Genomic DNA, 21,727 nt, shown 5'->3' with positions numbered 1-21,727 from the left:
AGTGCAGCATCCGGAACTGAGCACAATACTCCAGTTGAGGCTAGTGTTTTCTAAAAGGTTCACCATAACTTCCTTGCTCTTGTATTCTATGACTCCATTTATAAAACTCAAGATCCGAATGCCTCCTTAGCCACTCTCTCAACCTTCCCTACCACCTTCAACAATTTGTCCACATATAGTCCCAGCTCCTTCTGCTCCTGCACCCACTTTTACAATTGTACCCTTTGTTTTATATTGCCTCTCCAGGGATCACTTCATACAGCTCTGCATTCAGTTTCATTTGCCACATGTCCATCCATTCCATCAGCCTGTTTATGTGCTTTTGAAGTCTTGCTAGATAGAATTCTACAGGTACAGCAATCAGTTAGGAAGGATAATGGCATGTTGACCTTCATTGCAAGAGGACTTGAGTACAGGAGCAAGGTATCTTATGCAGCTGTACAGGGTCTTGGTGAGACCTGGAGTGCTGTGTGCAGTTTTGGTCTCCTTACCTAAGAAAGGATGTACTTGCCATAGAGAGAGTGCAGTGAAGGTTCACCATACTGATTCCTGGGATGGCAGGATTATTGTATGAGGAGAGATTGGATTGACTTGTCCTAGAAGAATGAGAGGGAATCTCATTGAAACGTATAAAATTCAGACTGGATGCAGGGATATTGTTTCCTCTGGCTGGGAGGTCTAGAACAAGGGGTCACAGTCTGAAGATATGGGGTAGGCCATTTAGGACTGAGATTAAGAGAAATGTCTTCACACAGAGGATGGTGAACCTGTGGGATTCTCTACTACAGAAGGCTGTGGAGGTAAAGTCACTGTATATATTTAAGGAGGAAATAGATAGATTCTATACTCTAAAGATGTCAATGGTTATGGGGAGAGCGTGCGAGTATGGTGTTGAAATAGAGGATCAGCCATGATCATAATGAATGGTGGAGCAGGCTTGAAGGGCTGAATAGCCTATTCTTGGCTCCAATTTTCTATGTTTATATTACTATCTTATTCACATCTCACAATACTTCCAAGTTTTGCAAATGTTGAAATGATGCCCTGTACGCCAAAGTCTAGCTCATTACGGTCAATCAAGAAAAACAATGGTACCAAAGAATAGTATTCAGTTACCATTTACTGTCATTGCAGTTTATGACTTGCGAACAAAGCAGGAAGGCAGATCTGAGTTATACTGACAGCTCCCAGTTCCGGTCAAGAAATATGGAGTTTGGTGAATTCATGCACACAATAATGTAGCCACACTGCTAATGTTACAGGTTGAGGATCAATGCTCTGTCCTAACTTTGGACAGATTCCAGGAGGTCCAATGGAGCACCCCAAGAAATTTTATGAATGTGGTCCTGTCAAAGGAGGAGATAGAGCGATGAGTCTTGACTTCAGCTGAAAGACAAGGCTATGGATTAAGTGCTGGAAAATGGGATTCTAATAGATAGGTGTTTGATGGTCGGCATAGATACGATGGGCCAAAGGACCTCTTTCTGCACTGTAAAACTCTATTTCACTATGACTAAGTAGGAGAACACTGCGTGGAACATGAGGCTCAGCATAGGAGCCCAAGAGGAGCAAGACAAGAAAGATCAGAGATGCAGGTATTGATAAAAGTGACTTCACACCCCCAAATACATTGCATTGCTTGCTGCGAGTGTTCTACATTGCTATCATTAGTGTGATCTAATTGGGAAGACTTTGTCAGTGTTCATTTACAATCTGCCATTGGAGGCCATGGAGAGTGGGCCTCCCCCTCTTCAATTCCCTTGGTTCTCAGCATGACAACAAGGCTGAGATGGTCGTGTGGAAATTGGAAAGCACCAGCCCATTCCTGAATGCTGCGTGGAACATGGGGCTCAGAGTCTCACTGCCTTTGAAACTCCCACTGGCGCTGCACCTATGTTGGACAAGGATCTGTCGAGTGAATCCAATCAGAAGTTTTCTTTTGTTAACCTCTGCCTAACCATCACCTACCCCCTCCCCCCAGAAAAAATACAGCAATATTACCAATGCTCTGAGCTTCACCTTCCAAAGGGAATGAGGTCGTGCAGAAACAGATTGCCACTCGTCAAATATTGCAAAAATGCGCAGTGGAAGTTAATTCTGCAGACTGTATGCTATTGCTCCTTCCAAGGAACCCTCTGGGTGTTTATTTGCTTTGTTTTTATAATAGTTGATGATGTGGTCAGCTCAGGATACCTACAAAGAGCTGCGATCCAGTTAATAATGAGGTCATCTTTCCTTGTTGGTGAGACTTAGGCTATCTCTTTATATAGTGCGGACTTGGCACGCTATCAAAATGTTCTGTTGTGGTTTGAAACTTCTGCCTGGGCCTAAATCTGTTTCTAATTTTGGTGTTGGATTATTATCTCTCAAAGGAACAGGAACATCTGATAAAGCTGTGGTTACTGAGTGGAACAAACATTTTTCACTGCTGTCTTTTTTTTCAGTGTAGCTTTCTCATCTTCTGAGAAGAAAGCTGTACAATCCTGAAATGACTGTTGGCTAATTAACTTTTGAAAGTAATGATTTGAGGCTTTGTAGGTATTGTTTATCAGAAATCACTGGGCAAAATACTGCAAGGAATTTGTCTTGTTCCCAAAAATATGCATTGGAGCATACTTTTATAATATGCAGAGTTATGATCAAAGTGTCATTTTCTTCAAATAACAGGAATAATAAAATCTCCACAGTGGTTACTACAGAATCTTCCACGTGATATTTGTGTTTAGTTTGCTGTTCTTTAATGTGTTGTTATATTTCAAAGGTTGCATTCCTCATCTCTAGTTCCAATCATATGCTAATAGATTATTATCCTGTCTGGAGTTATCACAGACTCCAGAAACTGAACAAAATATGAGCAGCGTTTTTTTATGGCATACTGAAGCTAAGAATTATTTTGTAAAGAGTAGCATTTCATCTTCAAGATAAATGCGGGGTGGAATGGGACGGTGACGTGGTTAACTTTCAAGCAGACTTAGGGATTTTTTGCCTGCAGGATTGATTAAGTTGATTCAAAGTGAATTGAGGTATGAGGTGAGAGACAGTGAGGGAGCCTCAGCACCCAGTAAATCCAATATTCCTAGGTCCACACTTTCAAAATTGAAATCTACGAAGGACTCTTGGCAGGTGATGTTGGCAAGCAAACATTTTACACAGCGTCTTTGTCTGCGATTTTAGTGGCCACCTCAGCCCATTTCAAACAGGCTGTGCTAAAATATTGGACAGCAGAATGCCACACCAAAGCTAATGCTCCCAACTGCAATTTTTAGGTGAAGATGCTCTTCATCACAAAGGCATTTCAAGATTTGAAATGCAGCAATGCACATTGTTGCATTTACTTTGAACTTGCTCCGGTGTCTGGACAGATAAGAATGAGGCCATGTTGGTTTGAAAGTCAATTGAAAAGTCTAAAACAGTTCTGCTGTTTTAACTAAGTGAGCCCAAAAATAACTGTTGCTCTGTATGGTTCGATGCTGGGAAATAAAGCAATTTACTGATTTGTTTCTGGCCTCATCTTTTCCAATTGTTTCCTCAGCCCACCTTCCAAACGACTGAAAATGGAACACGAGGAGAGACAATGGTAATGATGAGCATAAAATCATTGCCGATTGTAAAAACCCATCTGGTTCACTACTGTCCTGATAATGTTTTCATAATCATGATTAGACTTTTTAAATTCCAGATTTTTTTTATTGAATTCACATTTTGCTATCTGCCATGGTGGGATTCAAACCCAGGTCCCTACAGCATTACCCAAGGGTCTCTGGATTACTCGTCCAGCAACAATACCACTACTCCACCACTTCCCCTGGCTTTGCAGAGGGCTAAAGATTAAGAAAGAACAAGCTTGCATTTATATCACACTTTGGGATGTCCTTGGGATCTCCCAAAGGCCTTCTCTAATGACTGGAATGGGTGGGTTGTCTTATGAGGAAAGATTGGACAGGTTAGGCTTATATCTGCTGGAGTTTAGAATTGTAAGTGGCGACTTGATTGAAACATATACGATCCTGAGGGGTAGTGACAGGGTGGATGTGGAGAGAATGTTTCTTCTTGTGGGGGGAATCTAGAACTAGGGGGTCACTGTTTAAAAATAAGGGGCCACCCATTTAAACTCATTGTTCCACAGGAGCAGGCTGAGGGTAAGGGAGCTTGTTTGTGCACTAATTTATTTAATTATTTTTCAGTTAAATTTGTGAAAAAAAATCGGAGGTTTTTTTTTCAAAACAGGAAATAGGCCCAGCAGCAGCCTGGGAAGGTTTTGGAGGGTTTAAAAGTAGGCCGCACTTTTGAGTGGGCAGCGTCGTTAGCGGGCAGCGGAGTGAGCAGGGGACAGAGTGAGAGCTGAAGGGCTTTGGCTCACAGGACTTTGGCGAAGGCGAGGAAGGTTGTTTGTTTTTCTTCGGTTACACCCCCTTTTCTGTTTTATCTCCCAAAAACTAAAAAGGACATGGCTGGTATGAGTGGGAGGCCAGTATACTGCATTCGGTGTGGGATGTGGGAGTTCCTGGAGACAACTTGCCTCCCGGAAGTCCATATCTGTGCCAGATGTGTGGAACTGCAACTCCTGAAGGATCGTGTAAGGGAGCTGGAGCTGAGGCTCGATGAACTCAGTTTAGTTAGGGAAAATGAGAGATTAATAGATAAAAGTTATAGTCAGGTAGTGACACCAGGGTCTCGGAAGGAAGACACGTGGGTCACAGTTAGGAGGGGTAATAGTCAGAAGGGTGATGTGCCAGAAAGTACCCCAGTGGCAGTCTCCCATAAAAGAAAGGGATGGGCAACAGATGGGAGAAGGGAAGGGAGTGAGCAGTCTGTGGAGGGATCCCCTGTGGTTGTCCCCCTCCAAAATAGGTATATTGTTTTGGATTCTGTGGAGGGGGATGACCCTCCAGGGGTAAGCCACGAGGACCAGATCGCCTCCATGGAGACAGGCTCAGGGGTCCGGAAGGGAAAGAAGGGGTTTAGGAGAGCGATAGTTGTGGGGGACGCAATGGTTAGAGGCACGGACAGGCGCTTCTGTGGGACTGAACGAGAATCCAGGATGGTAGTCTGCCTCCCTGGTGCCGGGGTACTGGATGTCTCTGAGAGGGTAGGAAGCATATTTAAAAAGGAAGGTAGTCAAACGGATGTGATTGTACACATTGGTGAAAATGATGTAGGTCGGAAGAGCAGGGGGGTCATACGAGAGAAATTCAGGGAGTTGGGTGCTAGGCTAAAAAGTAAGGCCTCCAGGGTAGCAATCTCTGGACTGCTCCCGGTGTCTAGTGCAAGTGAGGCTCGGAACAGGGAGATTCTACAGTTGAACGCGTGGCTAAAGGACTGGTGCAAGAGGGAGAGTTTTAAATTCATAGATAACTGGGAAATCTTCAAGTCAGGATGGCAACTGTACAGAAAGGATGGGTTACACCTCAACTGGAAGGGAGCAAATATCCTGGCTGGGAGTTTTGCTAGAGTGTTTCGGCAGGATTTAAACTAGTGTGGCAGGGGGGTGGGGAACAAAACAGGAGGTCAGTAAATACTGAGGCTGGGGTTGAGCTGGGGTAAGCACAGTAAGAAGTCTCACAACACCAGGTTAAAGTCCAACAGGTTTATTTGGTAGCAAATACCATAAGCTTTCGGAGCAATGCTCCTTCGTCAGGCCAGGGCAAGGCGAGCTAAGAAGAGGAGCACTCTGGAGGAGGATGACCTGACTGGGCCTGGAGGTCTGGAGTGCATCTGCTTCAATGCAAGGAGCATAACGGGTAAAACAGACGAACTTAGGGCCTTAATGCTTATGCGGAATTTGGATCTGGTTGCGGTGACGGAAACTTGGTTAAAAGGACAGGACTGGCAGCTGAATATTCCGGGGTATAAGTGTTTTAGGCGAGACAGAGGAGGGGCTAAAAAAGGTGGGGGAGTAGCGATATTAGTTAAGGAGCATATTACCGCGGTGCAGAGGGTAGACAACTTAGAGGGGTCATGTACTGAGTCGCTGTGGGTGGAACTCAGAAACAGGAAGGGTGCAGTCACTATGCTGGGGGTGTACTACAGACCACCCAACAGCCCACGGGAAGTGGAGGAAAGGATATGTCAGGAGATTCTGGATAGGTGCAGAAAAAATAGGGTTGTTGTAGTGGGGGACTTTAATTTCCCTGGCACAGACTGGAAAGTGCTTAGAGGTGGGGGTCCGGACGGGGAGGAATTTGTAAAATGCGTACTGGAAGGTTCTTTGGAACAGTATGTAGATAGCCCGACTAGAGAGGGGGCTATACTGGACCTAGTTCTGGGAAATGAGCCCGGTCAGGTCGTCAAAGTTTCGGTAGGGGAACATGTGGCAAATAGTGACCACAACTCTGTTAACTTTAGGATAGTAATGGACAAGGATGAGTGCTGTCCTACGGGCAGGGTGCTAAATTGGGGGAAGACTGACTATAGCCGGATTAGGCAGGAATTGGTGGATGTTGATTGGGAGAGGATGTTCGAGGGTAAGTCCGCGTCTGGCATGTGGGAGTCTTTTAAGGAACTATTGATAAGGCTGCAGGATAGGCATGTGCCTGTAAAAAGGAAAGATAGGAAAGGTAGGATTCGAGAGCCGTGGATAACCAGGGAAATTGAGGATCTGATTAAAATGAAAAGGGAGGCGTACGTTAAGTCCAGGCAACTGAAAACAGATGGAGCTCTGGAGGAATACAGAGAGAGTAGGAAAGATCTCAAACGGGGAGTTAGAAGGGCAAAAAGAGGTCACGAGATGTTCTTGGCAGGCAGGATTAAGGAGAATCCTAAGGCATTCTATTCATACGTTAGGAACAAAAGAGTTGTCAGGGAGAAAATCGGACCTCTCAGGGACAAAGGAGGGGAATTATGCTTAGAACCCAAGGGAATAGGGGAGATCCTAAATGAATACTTTGCATCGGTATTCACGAAGGAGAGGGGCGTGTTAACCGGGAGTGTCTCGGAGGGAGGTGTTGACCCGTTAGAGAAAATCTCCATTACAAGAGAGGAAGTGTTAGGTTTTTTAGGGAACATTAAAACTGACAAAGCCCCAGGGCCTGATGGCATCTATCCTCGACTGCTCAGGGAGACGAGAGATGAAATTGCTGGGCCTCTGACGGAAATCTTTGTCGCTTCTTTGGACACGGGTGAGGTCCCTGAGGATTGGAGGATAGCGAATGTGGTCCCGTTGTTTAAGAAGGGTAGCAGGGATAACCCAGGAAATTATAGGCCGGTGAGCTTGACGTCCGTGGTAGGGAAGTTGTTGGAGAGGATTCTTAGAGACAGGATGTATGTGCATTTAGAACGGAACAATCTCATTAGTGACAGACAGCATTGTTTTGTAAGAGGGAGGTCGTGCCTTACAAATTTGGTGGAGTTTTTTGAGGAAGTGACAAAAACGGTCGATGAAGGAAGGGCCGTGGATGTCGTCTATATGGATTTCAGTAAGGCATTTGACAAAGTCCCACATGGCAGGTTGGTTAAGAAGGTTAAGGCTCATGGGATACAAGGAGAAGTGGCTAGATGGGTGGAGAACTGGCTTGGCCATAGGAGACAGAGGGTAGTGGTCGAAGGGTCTTTTTCCGGCTGGAGGTCTGTGACCAGTGGTGTTCCGCAGGGCTCTGTACTGGGAACTCTGCTATTTGTGATATATATAAATGATTTGGAAGAAGGTGTAACTGGTGTAATCAGCAAGTTTGCGGATGACACGAAGATGGCTGGACTTGCGGATAGCGAAGAGCATTGTCGGGCAATACAGCAGGATATAAATAGGCTGGAAAATTGGGCGGAGAAGTGGCAGGTGGAGTTTAATCCGGATAAATGCGAAGTGATGCATTTTGGAAGAAATAATGTAGGGAGGAGTTATACAATAAATGGCAGAGTCATCAGGAGTATAGAAACACAGAGGGACCTAGGTGTGCAAGTCCACAAATCCTTGAAGGTGGCAACACAGGTGGAGAAGGTGGTGAAGAAGGCATATGGTATGCTTGCCTTTATAGGACGGGGTATAGAGTATAAAAGCTGGAGTCTGATGATGCAGCTGTATAGAACGCTGGTTAGGCCACATTTGGAGTACTACGTCCAGTTCTGGTCGCCGCACTACCAGAAGGACGTGGAGGCGTTAGAGAGAGTGCAGAGAAGGTTTACCAGGATGTTGCCTGGTATGGAGGGTCTTAGCTATGAGGAGAGATTGGGTAGACTGGGGTTGTTCTCCTTGGAAAGACGGAGAATGAGGGGAGATCTAATAGAGGTGTACAAGATTATGAAGGGTATAGATAGGGTGAACGGTGGGAAGCTTTTTCCCAGGTCAGAGGTGACGATCACGAGGGGTCACAGGCTCAAGGTGAGTGGGGCGAAGTATAACTCAGATATCAGAGGGACGTTTTTTACACAGAGGGTGGTGGGGGCCTGGAATGCGCTGCCAAGTAGGGTGGTGGAGGCAGGCACGCTGACATCGTTTAAGACTTACCTGGATAGTCACATGAGCAGCCTGGGAATGGAGGGATACAAACGATTGGTCTAGTTGGACCAAGGAGCGGCACAGGCTTGGAGGGCCGAAGGGCCTGTTTCCTGTGCTGTACTGTTCTTTGTTCTATGAGGAGAATTTATTTCTCTCAAAGGGTCATGAGTCTTTTGAATTCTCTTCCTCAAGAAGTGGTGGAAGCAGAGTCTTTGAATATTTTTAAGGCAGAGGTGGATAGATTCTTGGTAAGTAAGGGAATGATAAGTTATTGGGGGTAGGTGGGATTTGAGGTTACTATCAGCCATGATCTTATTAAATGGTAGAACGAGCTCAAGGGGCTGAATGGCCAGAAGAAAATCTCCTCCTTTTCAAATAGTGGCATCTTTGCATCCACCTAAAGAACAGGGACCTTGGTTTAACTTCCCATCTAAAAAATGGCATCGCCGACAGGACAGAACTCCCCCAAGACTGCGCTGTGATTGTGCGTTTAAGTCAGCAAGGGAGACCTGACACTATAACCAAAAGAATGAGGGAATAAGAACCTTACAAATGCATATAGATAGGTTAGGATAAAGCAGACGTGGAGCAGATGCTTCTGCTGGTGGGGCATTCTAGGACGAGAGGTCATAGTCTTAGGATAAGGGGCAGCAAATTTAAAACAGAGTTGAGGAGAAACTACTTCTCCCAAAGGGTTGTGAATCTGTGGAATTCACTACCCCAAAGTGCGGTGGATTCTGGGACAGTGAGTAAATTTAAGGAGGAGTTAGACAGATTTTTAATTGGTAATGGGTTGAAGGGTTATGGGGAGAAGGCAGGAAAATGGGGATGAGGAGCATATCAGCCATGATCAAATGGCGGAGCAGACTCGATGGGCCGGCTAATTGGTGGGACAGTTGAGGAACAGTGGAGGGTTTTTAAGGAGATTTTTCTCAGTACTCAGCAAAAATATATTCCAGTGAAAAAGAAGGAATGTAAGAAAAGGGATAACCAGCCATGGATAACTAAGGAAATAAAGGAGTGTATCAAATTAAAAACCAATGCATACAGAGTGGCCAAAATTAGTGGGGAACTCGAAGATTGGGAAGGCTTTAAAAAACAACAAAGAACTACTTACTAAGAAAGCAATAAAGGAAAGATAGATTATGAAAGTAAACTAGCACAAAATATAAAAACTGATAGTAAAAGTTTTTACAAATATATAAAACGGAAAAGATTGGCTAAAGTAAATGTTGGTCCCTTAGAAGATGAGAAGGGGGATTTAATAATAGGAAACGAGGAAATGGCCGAGCCTTAAACAAGTTTTTTGTGTCGGTCTTCACAGTGGAAGACACAACTAGCTTACCAATAATTGACGGTCATGGGACTGTAGAGGGTGAGGACCTTAAAACGATCACTATTACTAAAGAGGTAGTGCTGGGAAGGCTATTGGGACTAAAGGTAGACAAGTCCCCTGGTCCGGATGGAATGCATCCCAGGGTACTAAAAGAAACGGCAGAAGAAATAGCAAATGCATTAGTTGTAATTTATCAAAATTCACTGGACTCTGGGGAGGTGCCAGCTGATTGGAAAACAGCTAATGTAACGTCACTGTTTAAAAAACGAGGTAGACAAAAGGCAGGTAACTAAAGGCCGGTTAGCTTAACATCCGTAGTTGGGAAAATGCTGGTATCTATCATTAAGGAAGAAATAGCAGGACACCTGGAAAAGAATGGTTCAATCAAGCAGACGCAGCATGGATTCATGAAGGGAAAGTCATGTTTGACTAATTTACTGGAATTTTTTGAGGATATAACGAGTGCGGTTGACAGAGGGGAACCGGTGGATGTGGTGTATTTAGATTTCCAGAAGGCATTCGATAAGGTGCCTCACAAAAGGTTGCTGTATAAGATAAAGGTACACGGAGTTGGGGGTAAAGTGTTAGCGTGGATTGAGGATTGGCTATCTAACAGAAAGCAGAGAGTCGGAATAAATGGGTGCTTTTCTGGTTGGCAATCAGTGACTAGTGGCGTGCCGCAGGGATCGGTGCTGGGGCCTCAACTATTTACCATATACATAGATGATCTGGAGGAGGGAACTGAGTGTAGGGTAACAAAGTTTGCGGATGACACAAAGATGAGTGGGAAAGCAAATTGCGTGGAGGACACAGAGAGTCTGCAGAGAGATTTGGATAGGCTAAGGGAGTGGGCAAGGATCTGGCAGATGGAGTATAACATTGGTAAGTGTGAGGTTATCCACTTTGGAAGGAATAATAGTAAAATGGACTATTATTTAACCGGTGAAAAATTACAACATGCTACTGTGCAGAGGGACCTGGGGGTCCTTGAGGAAAAATCACAAAAACTCAGTTTGCAGGTGCAGCAGGTAATCAAGAAGGCAAATGGAATGTTGGCCTTTATCACGAGAGGGATGGAGTATAAAAGCAGGGAGGTCATGCTGCAACTGTACAGGGTACTGGTGAGGCCGCACCTAGAGTACTGTGTACAATTTTGGTCCCCTTATTTAAGAAAGGATATATTAGCTTTGGAGGGGGTACAGAGAAGGTTCACCAGGTTGATTCCAGAGATGAGGGGGTTAGCTTTTGAGGAGAGATTGAGTAGACTGGACCTGTACTCATTGGAGTTTAGAAGGTTGAGGGGAGACCTTATAGAGACATATAAGATAATGAAGGGGCTAGACAGGGTAGAAGCAGCGAGGTTACTTCCACTTACAATGGAAACAAAAACTAGGGGGCATAGCCTCAAAATACGGGGGAGTCAATTTAGAACAGAGTTGAGGAGGAACTTCTTCTCCCAGAGGGTAGTGAATCTTTGGATTTCTCTGCCCAATGAAGCAGTAGAGGCTACCTCGTTACATGTGTTTAAGTCACAGATAGATAGATTTTTAACCATTAAGGGAATTAAGGGTTATGGGGAGTGGGCGGGTAAGTGGAACTGAACCCACTATCAGGTCAGCCATGATCTTATTGAATGGCGGAGCAGGCTTGAGGGGCTAGATGGCCTACTCCTGCTCCTATTTCTTATGTTCTTATGAATGGCCTAATTCTGCTCCTATATCTTGTGAACTTATGAACTATAAGAAGCAAAATAGTTACCAATTGAGAAAATGTATGTTTATTTGGTACTTTAAACATGTGGAAGAAAAGGAAAAGTTATTGAATAAAGTTTCCCCGGAGATGCATTTGAAGCAATGAAAGTATTAAAACTATGATCAACATTGAGAATATTTTCAGTAACATGGATTGTTTATATAAAAAAACCAACAGGAATATTGGAAAAACCAAACATCTTTATTCCAATTGCAGCGGATGGCATTTTCTTTGTGATCTGTAACATATTTGCAAGTATTAATGATTGTCACTTCAAAGCCTACAAAACGAAAACATACTGCGTGCAGAGTTTGCAGCAGTACTGGGCAGATGTTTGTGTTTCCAGGGTCTGGGCAGTTTTATAATGCAATCCCAAACTGTGGCCACCATTAAAATGGCTGGAGTTGTATCAGCTGGTGGATGGGTCTCTTGTCAAGCCTAAAACTGAGGCAAGAGATACTTTTCTTACTATTTTTTCAAGGAGCGTTTGGGAGAGTACCTTTAACACCATGTCCAGTCTGACTTCCTATTTTATTTCGGTATATATTAACACCAATACTCAAATTAAGCAAATTGAACACTCCTCCCATTATAAATGATCCCCCCTGCCCCCTCTGCTGTGTGGGCCTCACAACCCCATGGCTAAAAGATCTGCAGCTGACATCCCTTATTTAGCCAGATTATGCAATACAGTGATGGGCAACCTCAGCTAGTGAGTGGGGTGCGTAAGTGACCCTCCTTCATCTCAGTGGGCTGCAAGATTGAAATTGGGCTTGTTCACAAACCATGTCCCCATGAATAAGATTAAATACGTTTAATACACACCCCCGAATATTTCATAACGAGTTATAGAAAATGATTAATCATTCATACATTAATAGAACTATCGGCAACTTCAAATGGTAAAAACAAAAGAAATATTGACACTTTGGACACAGAGGGAACGCACGGTTCTCACACTCAATGTTGAGTGTAATCAGCACACACCTCACTTCACTCACCCTTGCTTTACGTGCAAATCACTTCAGTCACACCGGTAGGAAATAAAACTACACAGACGGAAATCAGCAGAATGTGGCAACCCTGCGCCTGGAGCAATGGTCAACAAAATGTCTCATGGGGCCGCACTCAGAACCCAGATGAGCCACATGTGGCCCCAGGCACAGGTTACCCACTATTGATCCAGTAGCTGAGTCCATTCCCCTGTCTCCTGGGTTGCATGGTGCCAGGACTGCTCTTCCTGTAATTTGGACCTTTACATTTTGCGCATGTGTGAATTTTGAACTCTCCTCCTGTCTGCACGCTCCCTCAGCTCTGTGGCATGAAAGGTCATGATGTGGAGATGAAAGGTAAACATTGGCCAGTACTTCGGGTGAACTCGCCAGCTCTTCCTTTACACCCAGCTGAGGAATCAAGTGAGGCCTAGGGTTAATGTGGCACCCTGACAATAATGCAGCACTCCCTCAGTACTGAACTGGAGTGGCTGCCCAAAATCTGTGCTCACATCTCTGCAGTGGGACTAGATTCAACACGGTGGGCTTATTTAACTACAGCTCAATTCCATGACAATAAATTACTCCCAGCGCACCATAGGCTATTAGCACAAAGGCCTGCGAAGGGCCATTGAATTCAGTTCTGCAAATACCAAACTGAAGCACAGAATTCCAATATACCAAACTGTGTCCCAATTACTCTTGTAGAATTCAATTCCTGAACATCAAATATAGCTTGATCATGTGCTTTCAATGCTCAGCAGACAAAGTGTAGTCTGTCCACTGCCAAATCTTTTCCAGAAACAGCAGTGTAGTTCAAGAGTCTAATCACTTTTGTGTAAAGTATGTTTTCGTTAAGTATTCTTATATTGGTCTTGTTTGGATTGAATTGCTGAATGATTAAATGGGCTGTGGTACAAAGATTTGCAAATTGGCTATCGTTATCTGCAGCATTTATAGAAAGTCTGATCCAAGCATAATTTTGATCCCAGGATAAAATTTCCTGGCAAGTTGCGTGGGCTCTTTATTAGATTTCAATTGGAAATGGAAATGAGGCAGAGAGGACACAGGCAGTACGATGCGAATGGAAGGCACACAGGGCAATTTCTGGAAAGCTCTTGGGACAGGCGGGGGGGTTGCTGGTGAGGTGAAAAGATTTCCTTGCATCACCTTTTGGAACCAATTTTGTGCCTCAGGAAGCTTGATCACTGGGAGATGCTCAGATCAGTTGGCCCGGAGTATTTGGGTGCTGATTTGGGCTAAGGGGAGTTCTATTTGCTTTCACTCTCTCACCCCAGAGGGCAAGGAAAGCCCAGGAGGCAGGTGGCAGTCAACAAATTGCAGGCATGGATGCCATCCCTGCTGCGTCTCGTCAGGACTTGTCACTATCGCAGGACTTGTGTTTATGGAGCATAAAACATCCATCAAGACATGTCGAAAGACACTGAGCAGCTTCACAAAGTCAGGAGCCATGGAGTTGCATTCCCCACAAGGGGGAGAATCTGCAGGCAACATCTGGAACAGAGAACATTTGGAACCCTTCCCAAAGAAAAGATTAGTGTGGAATGAAGTGTTCCAGCTACCAGATCCTTCTGATCCGCCACAGGAAAAGTCCGCCACATCAAGACAACATGCAGTACATACCTGCATCCAACACGACATGAACAAGATCTGCAAGGAGGCAAGGTTTTCCTGTGGACTGGGCTCACTGCTTACCCGGGTTCCATCACTCATTGGAGTTTGTAACACACTCCTGGTTGGCTTCCACTTTCTAACTCCTCTAAATTTGAGGTCATCCAAAACTCTGCTACCCGTGTCCTTACTCACACCAAGGGCAGCAAACTCTGATCTCGTTCGTGGCCACTCCGCTGAAAGTGAGAATGGAGAATTTGGCATTCCAGCCAAAACTCCATTCACTTTAAGAAGCATCGGAGAAATACCATAAGACCATAAGACATAGGAGCGGAAGTAAGGCCATTCGGCCCATCGAGTCCACTCCACCATTCAATCATGGTTGATTTCAACTCCATTTACCCGCTCTCTCCCCATAGCCCTTAATTCCTCGAGAAATCAAGAATGAGCTGTATTCAGGAGGTTTTCAGCGCAAGTCCTGTTCCCTCTTCTCTGATTTATATTGGTTCCCGGTCGAGCAATGCCCCGATTTGAAATAAATATAGAAGTGAAAAGCTGCAGGTGCTGGGAATCTGAAATAAAAACAGAAAATGCTGGAAATACTCGACAAGTCCAACAGCACCTGAGAAACAGAGTTCATGGGCAGGATTTTCTGGCCTTTCACGCCGGCAGGATCTTCCAGTCCCGCTAAAGTCAACCCCTTGTGGCGTTTTCTCCAACAGCAAGGCAGGCAAGCTATGCAAACTGTCGTAGGCATTGGTGGGACTGGAAGACCTCACCAGTGGCCAATGCCGAGCCGCCCCTACTGCCAGAAAGCACACTGGGGGGTGGGGGGAGTTGGAGAATCCCAACCAATAATTCAAGTCCATGCCCCTTCATCAGAAGAAGCCTTGATTTGTGGCTCTCATCCTTGTTTTCAAATCCCTCCAAGGTCTCACCCCTCTTTCTCTCTATAATCTCCTTCAGCCCCACAGCTTTCCGTGATCTCTGCAACTTCTCTCATTCCAGGTTCTTGAGCATCCCCACCTTTAATCGCTCCATCATTGGTGACTGTGGCTTCAGCTGTCTGGGCCCCAAGCTCTGGAATTCTCTCCCCAAAACTCTCCACCTCACCATCTTTCTTTAGCTGACCTAAGGCCCTCAGGTCCAGCAACACTATTCATGTCATGAAACTCTACAGACAATACTTGCACCATGTTTGGAAAAATCCCTTTCCAATATACCCAATTTCAGAACTGGTTACCATCACCATGACCAGAGCAGTCATGGTAATTCAGAGGTTCTTTTCATTCGTTCAGGGGATTGGGCATTGCTGGCAAGACCAGCATTTGTTTTTCATCCCTAAATGCCCTTGAACTGAGTAGTTTGCTGGGCCATTTCAGAGAGAAGCTGAATCAACCACATTGCTGTGGCTCTGGAGTCACATGTAGGCCAGACCAGGTAAGGATGGTAGATTTCCTTCTCTAAAGGACATTAGTGAACCAGATGGGTTTTTCCGACAATCAATGTCAGTTGTCATGGTCACCATTACTTTTATATTCCAGATTTTGTTTTTTCAGTAATTCCACCAGCTGACGTGGAGTCAGTCCAGTGGCATTACCACTAAGCGACTGTCTCCCTTTTGACTAAATTCAATCCTATTGGATGGAAGATGGAAAGATAATGATGTAGCCCTATTCTGTACTTAACTGATTAAATCTATATGTACTTCAGTGCCTGTAATGTCGGAATGATGTATTGATTTCTAATTTTAATTGAACATTACCCAACCACTACTTTCCTGTTACCTGCTGAATTTGTCGTTTTTTGTTACTACATGATTGTTACATGTTTGTATGTATTTAATCTGATTATTTAGCCTAGCAGATGAAATATAATGTGGAGAAAGGTGAGGTTATCCCCTTTGGTAGGAAAAACAGAAATCAGGAGTAGTTGTTAAATGCTGAGAGGTTGGAAAGTGTTGAAGCTCAAAGGGACTTGTCTATCCTTGTTTACTGAAAGATGACATGCAGGTACAGCAAGCATTTAAAAAGGCAAATGATAAGTGGGCCTTTATTGCATGAGGATTTGAGTACAGGGGTAAGAAGGTGTCTTACTGCAATTATATAGAGCCTTGTTGGGACGGAACCTGGAGTATTAGAACATAGAACATAGAAAAGCTACAGCACAAACAGGCCCTTCGGCCCACAAGTTGCGCCGAACATGTCGCTACCTACTAGGCTTACCTATAACCCTCTATCTTACTAACTTCCATGAACTTATCCAAAAGTCTCTTAAAAGACCCTATCGAATCCGCCTCCACCACCACTACCGGCAGCCGATTCCACACACCCACCACCCTCTGAGTGAAAAACTTACCCCTAACATCTCCTCTGTACCTACTCCCCAGCACCCTAAACCTGTGACCTCTTGTGGCAACCATTTCAGCCCTGGATAAAAACCTCTGAGAATCCATTCTATCAATACCTCTCAACATCTTATACACCTCTATATCAGGTCACCTCTCATCCTTCGCCTCTCCAAGGAGAAAAGATCTAGCTCTCTCAACCTATCCTCATAAGGCATGCCACCTAATCCAGGCAACATCCTTGTAAATCTCCTCTGCACCCTTTCTATGGCTTCCACATCCTATTGTGCGCAGTTTTGGTCTCCTTACCTAAAGAAAGATATACATGCTATAGGAGTGCAACGAAGATTCACTAAGTTAATTCCTGGAATGGAGGGATTGTCCTGTGAGGAACGATTAAATAGACTAGGGCGGCACGGTGGCACAGTGGTTAGCACTGCTGCTTCACAGCGCCAAGAACCTGGGTTCAATTCCCGGCTCGGGTCACTGTCTGTGTGGAGTTTGCATGTTCTCCCCGTGTCTGCGTGGGCTTCCTCCGGTTTCCTCCCACACTCCAAAGATGTGCAGGTTAGGTGGATTGGCCATGCTAAATTGCCCCTTAGTGTCAGGGGGACTAGCTAGGGTAAATGCATGGGGTTAGGGCCTGGGTGGGTTTGTGGTCGGTGCAGACTTGATGGGCCGAACGGCCTCCTTCTGCACTGTAGGGATTCTATGATTTATTCTCTGGAGTTTAGGTGATTGCATTCAAACATACAAAATTCTTATAGGGCTAGACAGGGTAGTTGCAGGGAAGATGCTTCTTCTGGCTGGGGAGTCTCGAACTAGCGTACACAGTCTCAGAATAAGGGGCAAACAATTTTGGACCTAGATGAGGAAGTGTTCCTCTCCTCCCCCCACTCCCCTCCTGCCTACCTCTCCATCCCATCAAATCCCATTTACTCCCCTCACTTCCCTCTCCCACTTTGCATTACTCCCCCCTCACTCCTTCCGCCTCACTTCCCTTTCCCCTCACTCCTCCCCACTCCCACTTCTTGTCACTCTCACTCTCATTCCCTTGCCCATCACCCCCTCACGTCCCACCTCCTCACTCCCCTCTCCCCCATACTCCCACTTCCCGTCAACCCCCCCCCCCCACAGTCTCTTCCTCCTCACCTCCTCCCCACTCAACCTCCCCCTGCCCTCTCACTCGACTCCCTGAGGTGATGCTTAACGCCCAATGAGGGAAGTCAAACTCACACCAGATGATATTGTGCTGTCCCATGGAGTTGGGGGATGAGAATTTCCACACCCTGTGGAATCTCCCACATGTTGAATTTTCATGTCACAGTTGACCAGAGGCACAAACCGGAGACCAGAACAGATGCCCAATCTTGGAGGCAAGTCAAAGCCCAGCAGCCGATGTCAGAGTGACTTTGGACCAGATCGCTCAGCAGGTCACTCACAGGCTCTCTTAGCTGCCGATGGCCAAATCATTGGACAGAAAAAGAGAAGTTTACAAAGCATTACATCAGAGAGACACACTCACTCTCAGAAAAATAAAAGCAAAATTCATTCTTGCAAAGTCTTTCAATTTTATCCAATAAACTTAAAAAAATAGACTGCAATGTGCTTTGCATGTTTTGGGCTAAGACATTTGAAGCAAATCTATTCCTAGTCATGTCCTTCATATGATTTTCTTTTAACCAACTTTCCTGCAAAGGGATTTTCCAGTGCCTCTGGGGATGTAGGGATCTGGAGCGGTTGACTTTTAAGTCAGCAAGCTTTCAGACAGCATAATACAGTCAAATGTCATTTTTCAATCGGATGTGCCGCTCTGGGCCTGGCCTGTGGATGTAACAAATCCAACAGGTTTTCAGCTTGAAGCAAATAAATGGTTTATTTGGTGTTTAGGTGGGGCATGATTCATCTGACTGCTGAACATGAATAACTGCATCTGTCTGAACACTTTTTGTGGTTTGGGAAATGGTGGCATTTGAATTGGATAAAATTAAAATAGTTGAAAACATTTTCAGCCAAAGTAATGTATTGATAAGGTTTGCTTTTTCCTCTCGTTTGGGGGCGATCTCTGGTGTCGTTGTGTACCCGGTGGCAATGGGGTGAAGTAGGCTTTTATTTTTAAGTTCGATCACCCAGAAAAAAAACATAAAGTGTCAGAAATTTGTCAAGTGAGCTCAAAAAGCACTGAATGAGGAGGTGCCAATTGGCCCACTCCTTGCAAGCCAACAGTGTACAATCGATATTGGTTGTTGGCTTTCCCTGAGGAAGGTGATGTTTTACCAGTGAGCCCATTGCATCTTCTTGGCATTTGCTCGAGGGTAAAGCTCTGCTAGATACCAGAGAGGCAGCTTTAACGAAGCGATTGAGAAGATCTAGAAGCATGATTACTAACAGTGTGAAACACAAAATGGAATTGATATTTATTTATTTGACTATCACAAGTAGGCTTACATTAACACTGCAATGAAGTTACTGTGAAAATCCCCTATTCGCCACACTCCGGCGCCTGTTCGGGTACACTGAGGGAGAATTTAGCATGGCCAATGCACTTAACCAGCACGTGTTTCAGACTGTGGGAGGAAACTGGAGCACCCGGAGGAAACCCACACACACATGGGGAGAACGTGCAGACTCCACACAGACAGAGACCTAAGCCGGGAATTGAAACCTGGTCCCTGGCACTGTGAGGCACCAGTCCTAACCACTGTGTCACCGTGCCGCCCACTATGCACTCCTGGGACAAAAAACCCATGGAATAACAATCTATATTTATGCAGCACATTTAATGTAATAAAATGTCCCAAGGAATATTACAAAACAAAGTGTGAAGCCGAGCCACATAAGGAGATCTTCAGGCAGATGGTCAAAAAGGTAGGTTTTAAGGACTGTCTTAAAAGAAGGAAAGCAATTTGGAGAGGGAATTCCAGAGATTAGAGCTCCAGGCAACAGAAGGCAAGTCAAAGTCCAGATCCCTACATCCCCAGAGGCACTGGAAAATCCCTTTGCAGGAAAGTTGGTTAAAAGAAAATCATATGAAGGACATGACTAGGAATAGATTTGCTTCAAATGTCTTAGCCCAAAACATGCAAAGCACATTGCAGTCTTTTAAAAAATTTATTGTATAAAATTGGAAGACATTGCGAGAGTGAATTTTGCTTTTATTTTTCTGACAGCGAGCATGTCTCTCTGATGTACTATACCAGATGTTGGCCTCTGGTATAGTACCAGAAGATTGGAGGTTAGCGAATGTTGTCCCATTGTTTAAGAAGGGGAACAGAGACTTCCCCGGGAATTATAGACCGGTGAGTCTCACTTCTGTTGTCGGCAAGATGTTGGAAAAAATTATAAGGGATAGGATTTATAGTTATTTGGAGAGTAATGAATTGATAGGTGATAGTCAGCATGGTTTTGTGGCAGGTAGGTCGTGCCTTACTAACCTTATTGAGTTTTTTGAGAAAGTGACCAAGGAGGTGGATGGGGGCAAGGCAGTGGACGTGGTATATATGGATTTTAGTAAGGCGTTTGATAAGGTTCACCATGGTAGGCTTCTGCAGAAAATGCAGATGTATGGGATTGGGGGTGATCTAGGAAATTGGATCAGGAATTGGCTAGCGGATAGGAAACAGAGGGTGGTGGTTGATAGTAAATATTCATCATGGAGTGCGGTTACAAGTGGTGTACCTCAGGGATCTGTTTTGGGGCCACTGCTGTTTGTAATATTTATTAATGATCTGGATGAGGGTATAGTTGGGTGGATTAGCAAATTTGCTGATGACACCAAAGTCGGTGGTGTGGTAGACAGTGAGGAAGGGTGTCGTAGTTTGCAGGAAGACTTAGACAGGTTGCAAAGTTGGGCCGAGAGGTGGCGGATGGAGTTTAATGCGGAGAAGTGTGAGGTAATTCACTTTGGTAGGAATAACAGATGTGTTGAGTATAGGGCTAACGGGAGGACTTTGAATAGTGTGGAGGAGCAGAGGGATCTAGGTGTATGTGTGCATAGATCCCTGAAAGTTGGGAATCAAGTAGATAAGGTTGTTAAGAAGGCATATGGTGTCTTGGCGTTTATTGGTAGGGGGATTGAATTTAGGAGTCGTAGCGTTATGTTGCAACTGTACACAACTCTGGTGCGGCCGCACTTGGAGTACTGTGTGCAGTTCTGGTCCCCACATTACAGGAAGGATGTGGAGGCTTTGGAGAGGGTGCAGAGGAGGTTTACCAGGATGTTGCCTGGTATGGAGGGGAGATCCTATGAGGAGAGGCTGAGGGATTTGGGATTGTTTTCGCTGGAAAGGCGGCGGCTAAGAGGGGATCTTATTGAAACATATAAGATGATTAGAGGTTTAGATAGGGTGGATAGTGATAGCCTTTTTCCTCTGATGGAGAAATCCAGCACGAGGGGGCATGGCTTTAAATTGAGGGGGGGTAGTTATAGAACCGATGTCAGGGGTAGGTTCTTTACCCAGAGGGTGGTGAGGGATTGGAATGCCCTGCCAGCATCAGTAGTAAATGCGCCTAGTTTGGGGGCGTTTAAGAGATCCGTAGATAGGTTCATGGACGAAAAGAAATTGGTTTAGGTTGGAGGGTCACAGTTTTTTTTTTAACTGGTCGGTGCAACATCGTGGGCCGAAGGGCCTGTTCTGCGCTGTAATGTTCTATGTTCTATGTATTGCTTTTTAAAATTCTCCCTTTTTTTTGTCCAATGATTAGGCCATTGGCAGTTAAGAGAGCCTGTGAGTGACCTGCTGAGGGATCTGATCCAAAGTCACTGCCACCAGCTGCCACCAATGGTGGAGCGATTAAAATTGGGGATGTTCAAGAGGCCAGTATTAGAGGTGCATAGAGATATTCGGAGGAGATATCAGAGTAAGAGAGGGACAAGGTTATGGGAGGATTTGAAATATGGGAGGCCAACAAGGAGTGCATTGGGGTAGCTGAGTTTAGCGGTAACAAATTGGCATAAATGAGCATTTCAGCAGCAGAGGAGCTGAGGGAGGATGGCTTTGGGTGATATTACAGAGGTGAAAACAGTCTGAGCAATGATCTTCCCTCGGAACATAGGCCTTGAAAGTTTTGACCAGAAGTTAAAAGGCCTGGCCTTCCTGAACCCTAAATGGGAGCCAATTAGGTAGCAGCAATCAAATCTACTTGTGAATCAGAGGGTGCTAAAAGGTGCTATTGGTTACAGCAAGTCGGTGAGAGTTGGTGCTGACTCAATGGGCCGAACGTCCTCCTTCTGCACT

Source organism: Mustelus asterias, chromosome X (assembly GCF_964213995.1).
Source record: "Mustelus asterias chromosome X, sMusAst1.hap1.1, whole genome shotgun sequence".
Classification (NCBI taxonomy): Eukaryota; Metazoa; Chordata; class Chondrichthyes; order Carcharhiniformes; family Triakidae; genus Mustelus; species Mustelus asterias.
Note: the sequence above shows the minus strand (reverse complement) of the source record.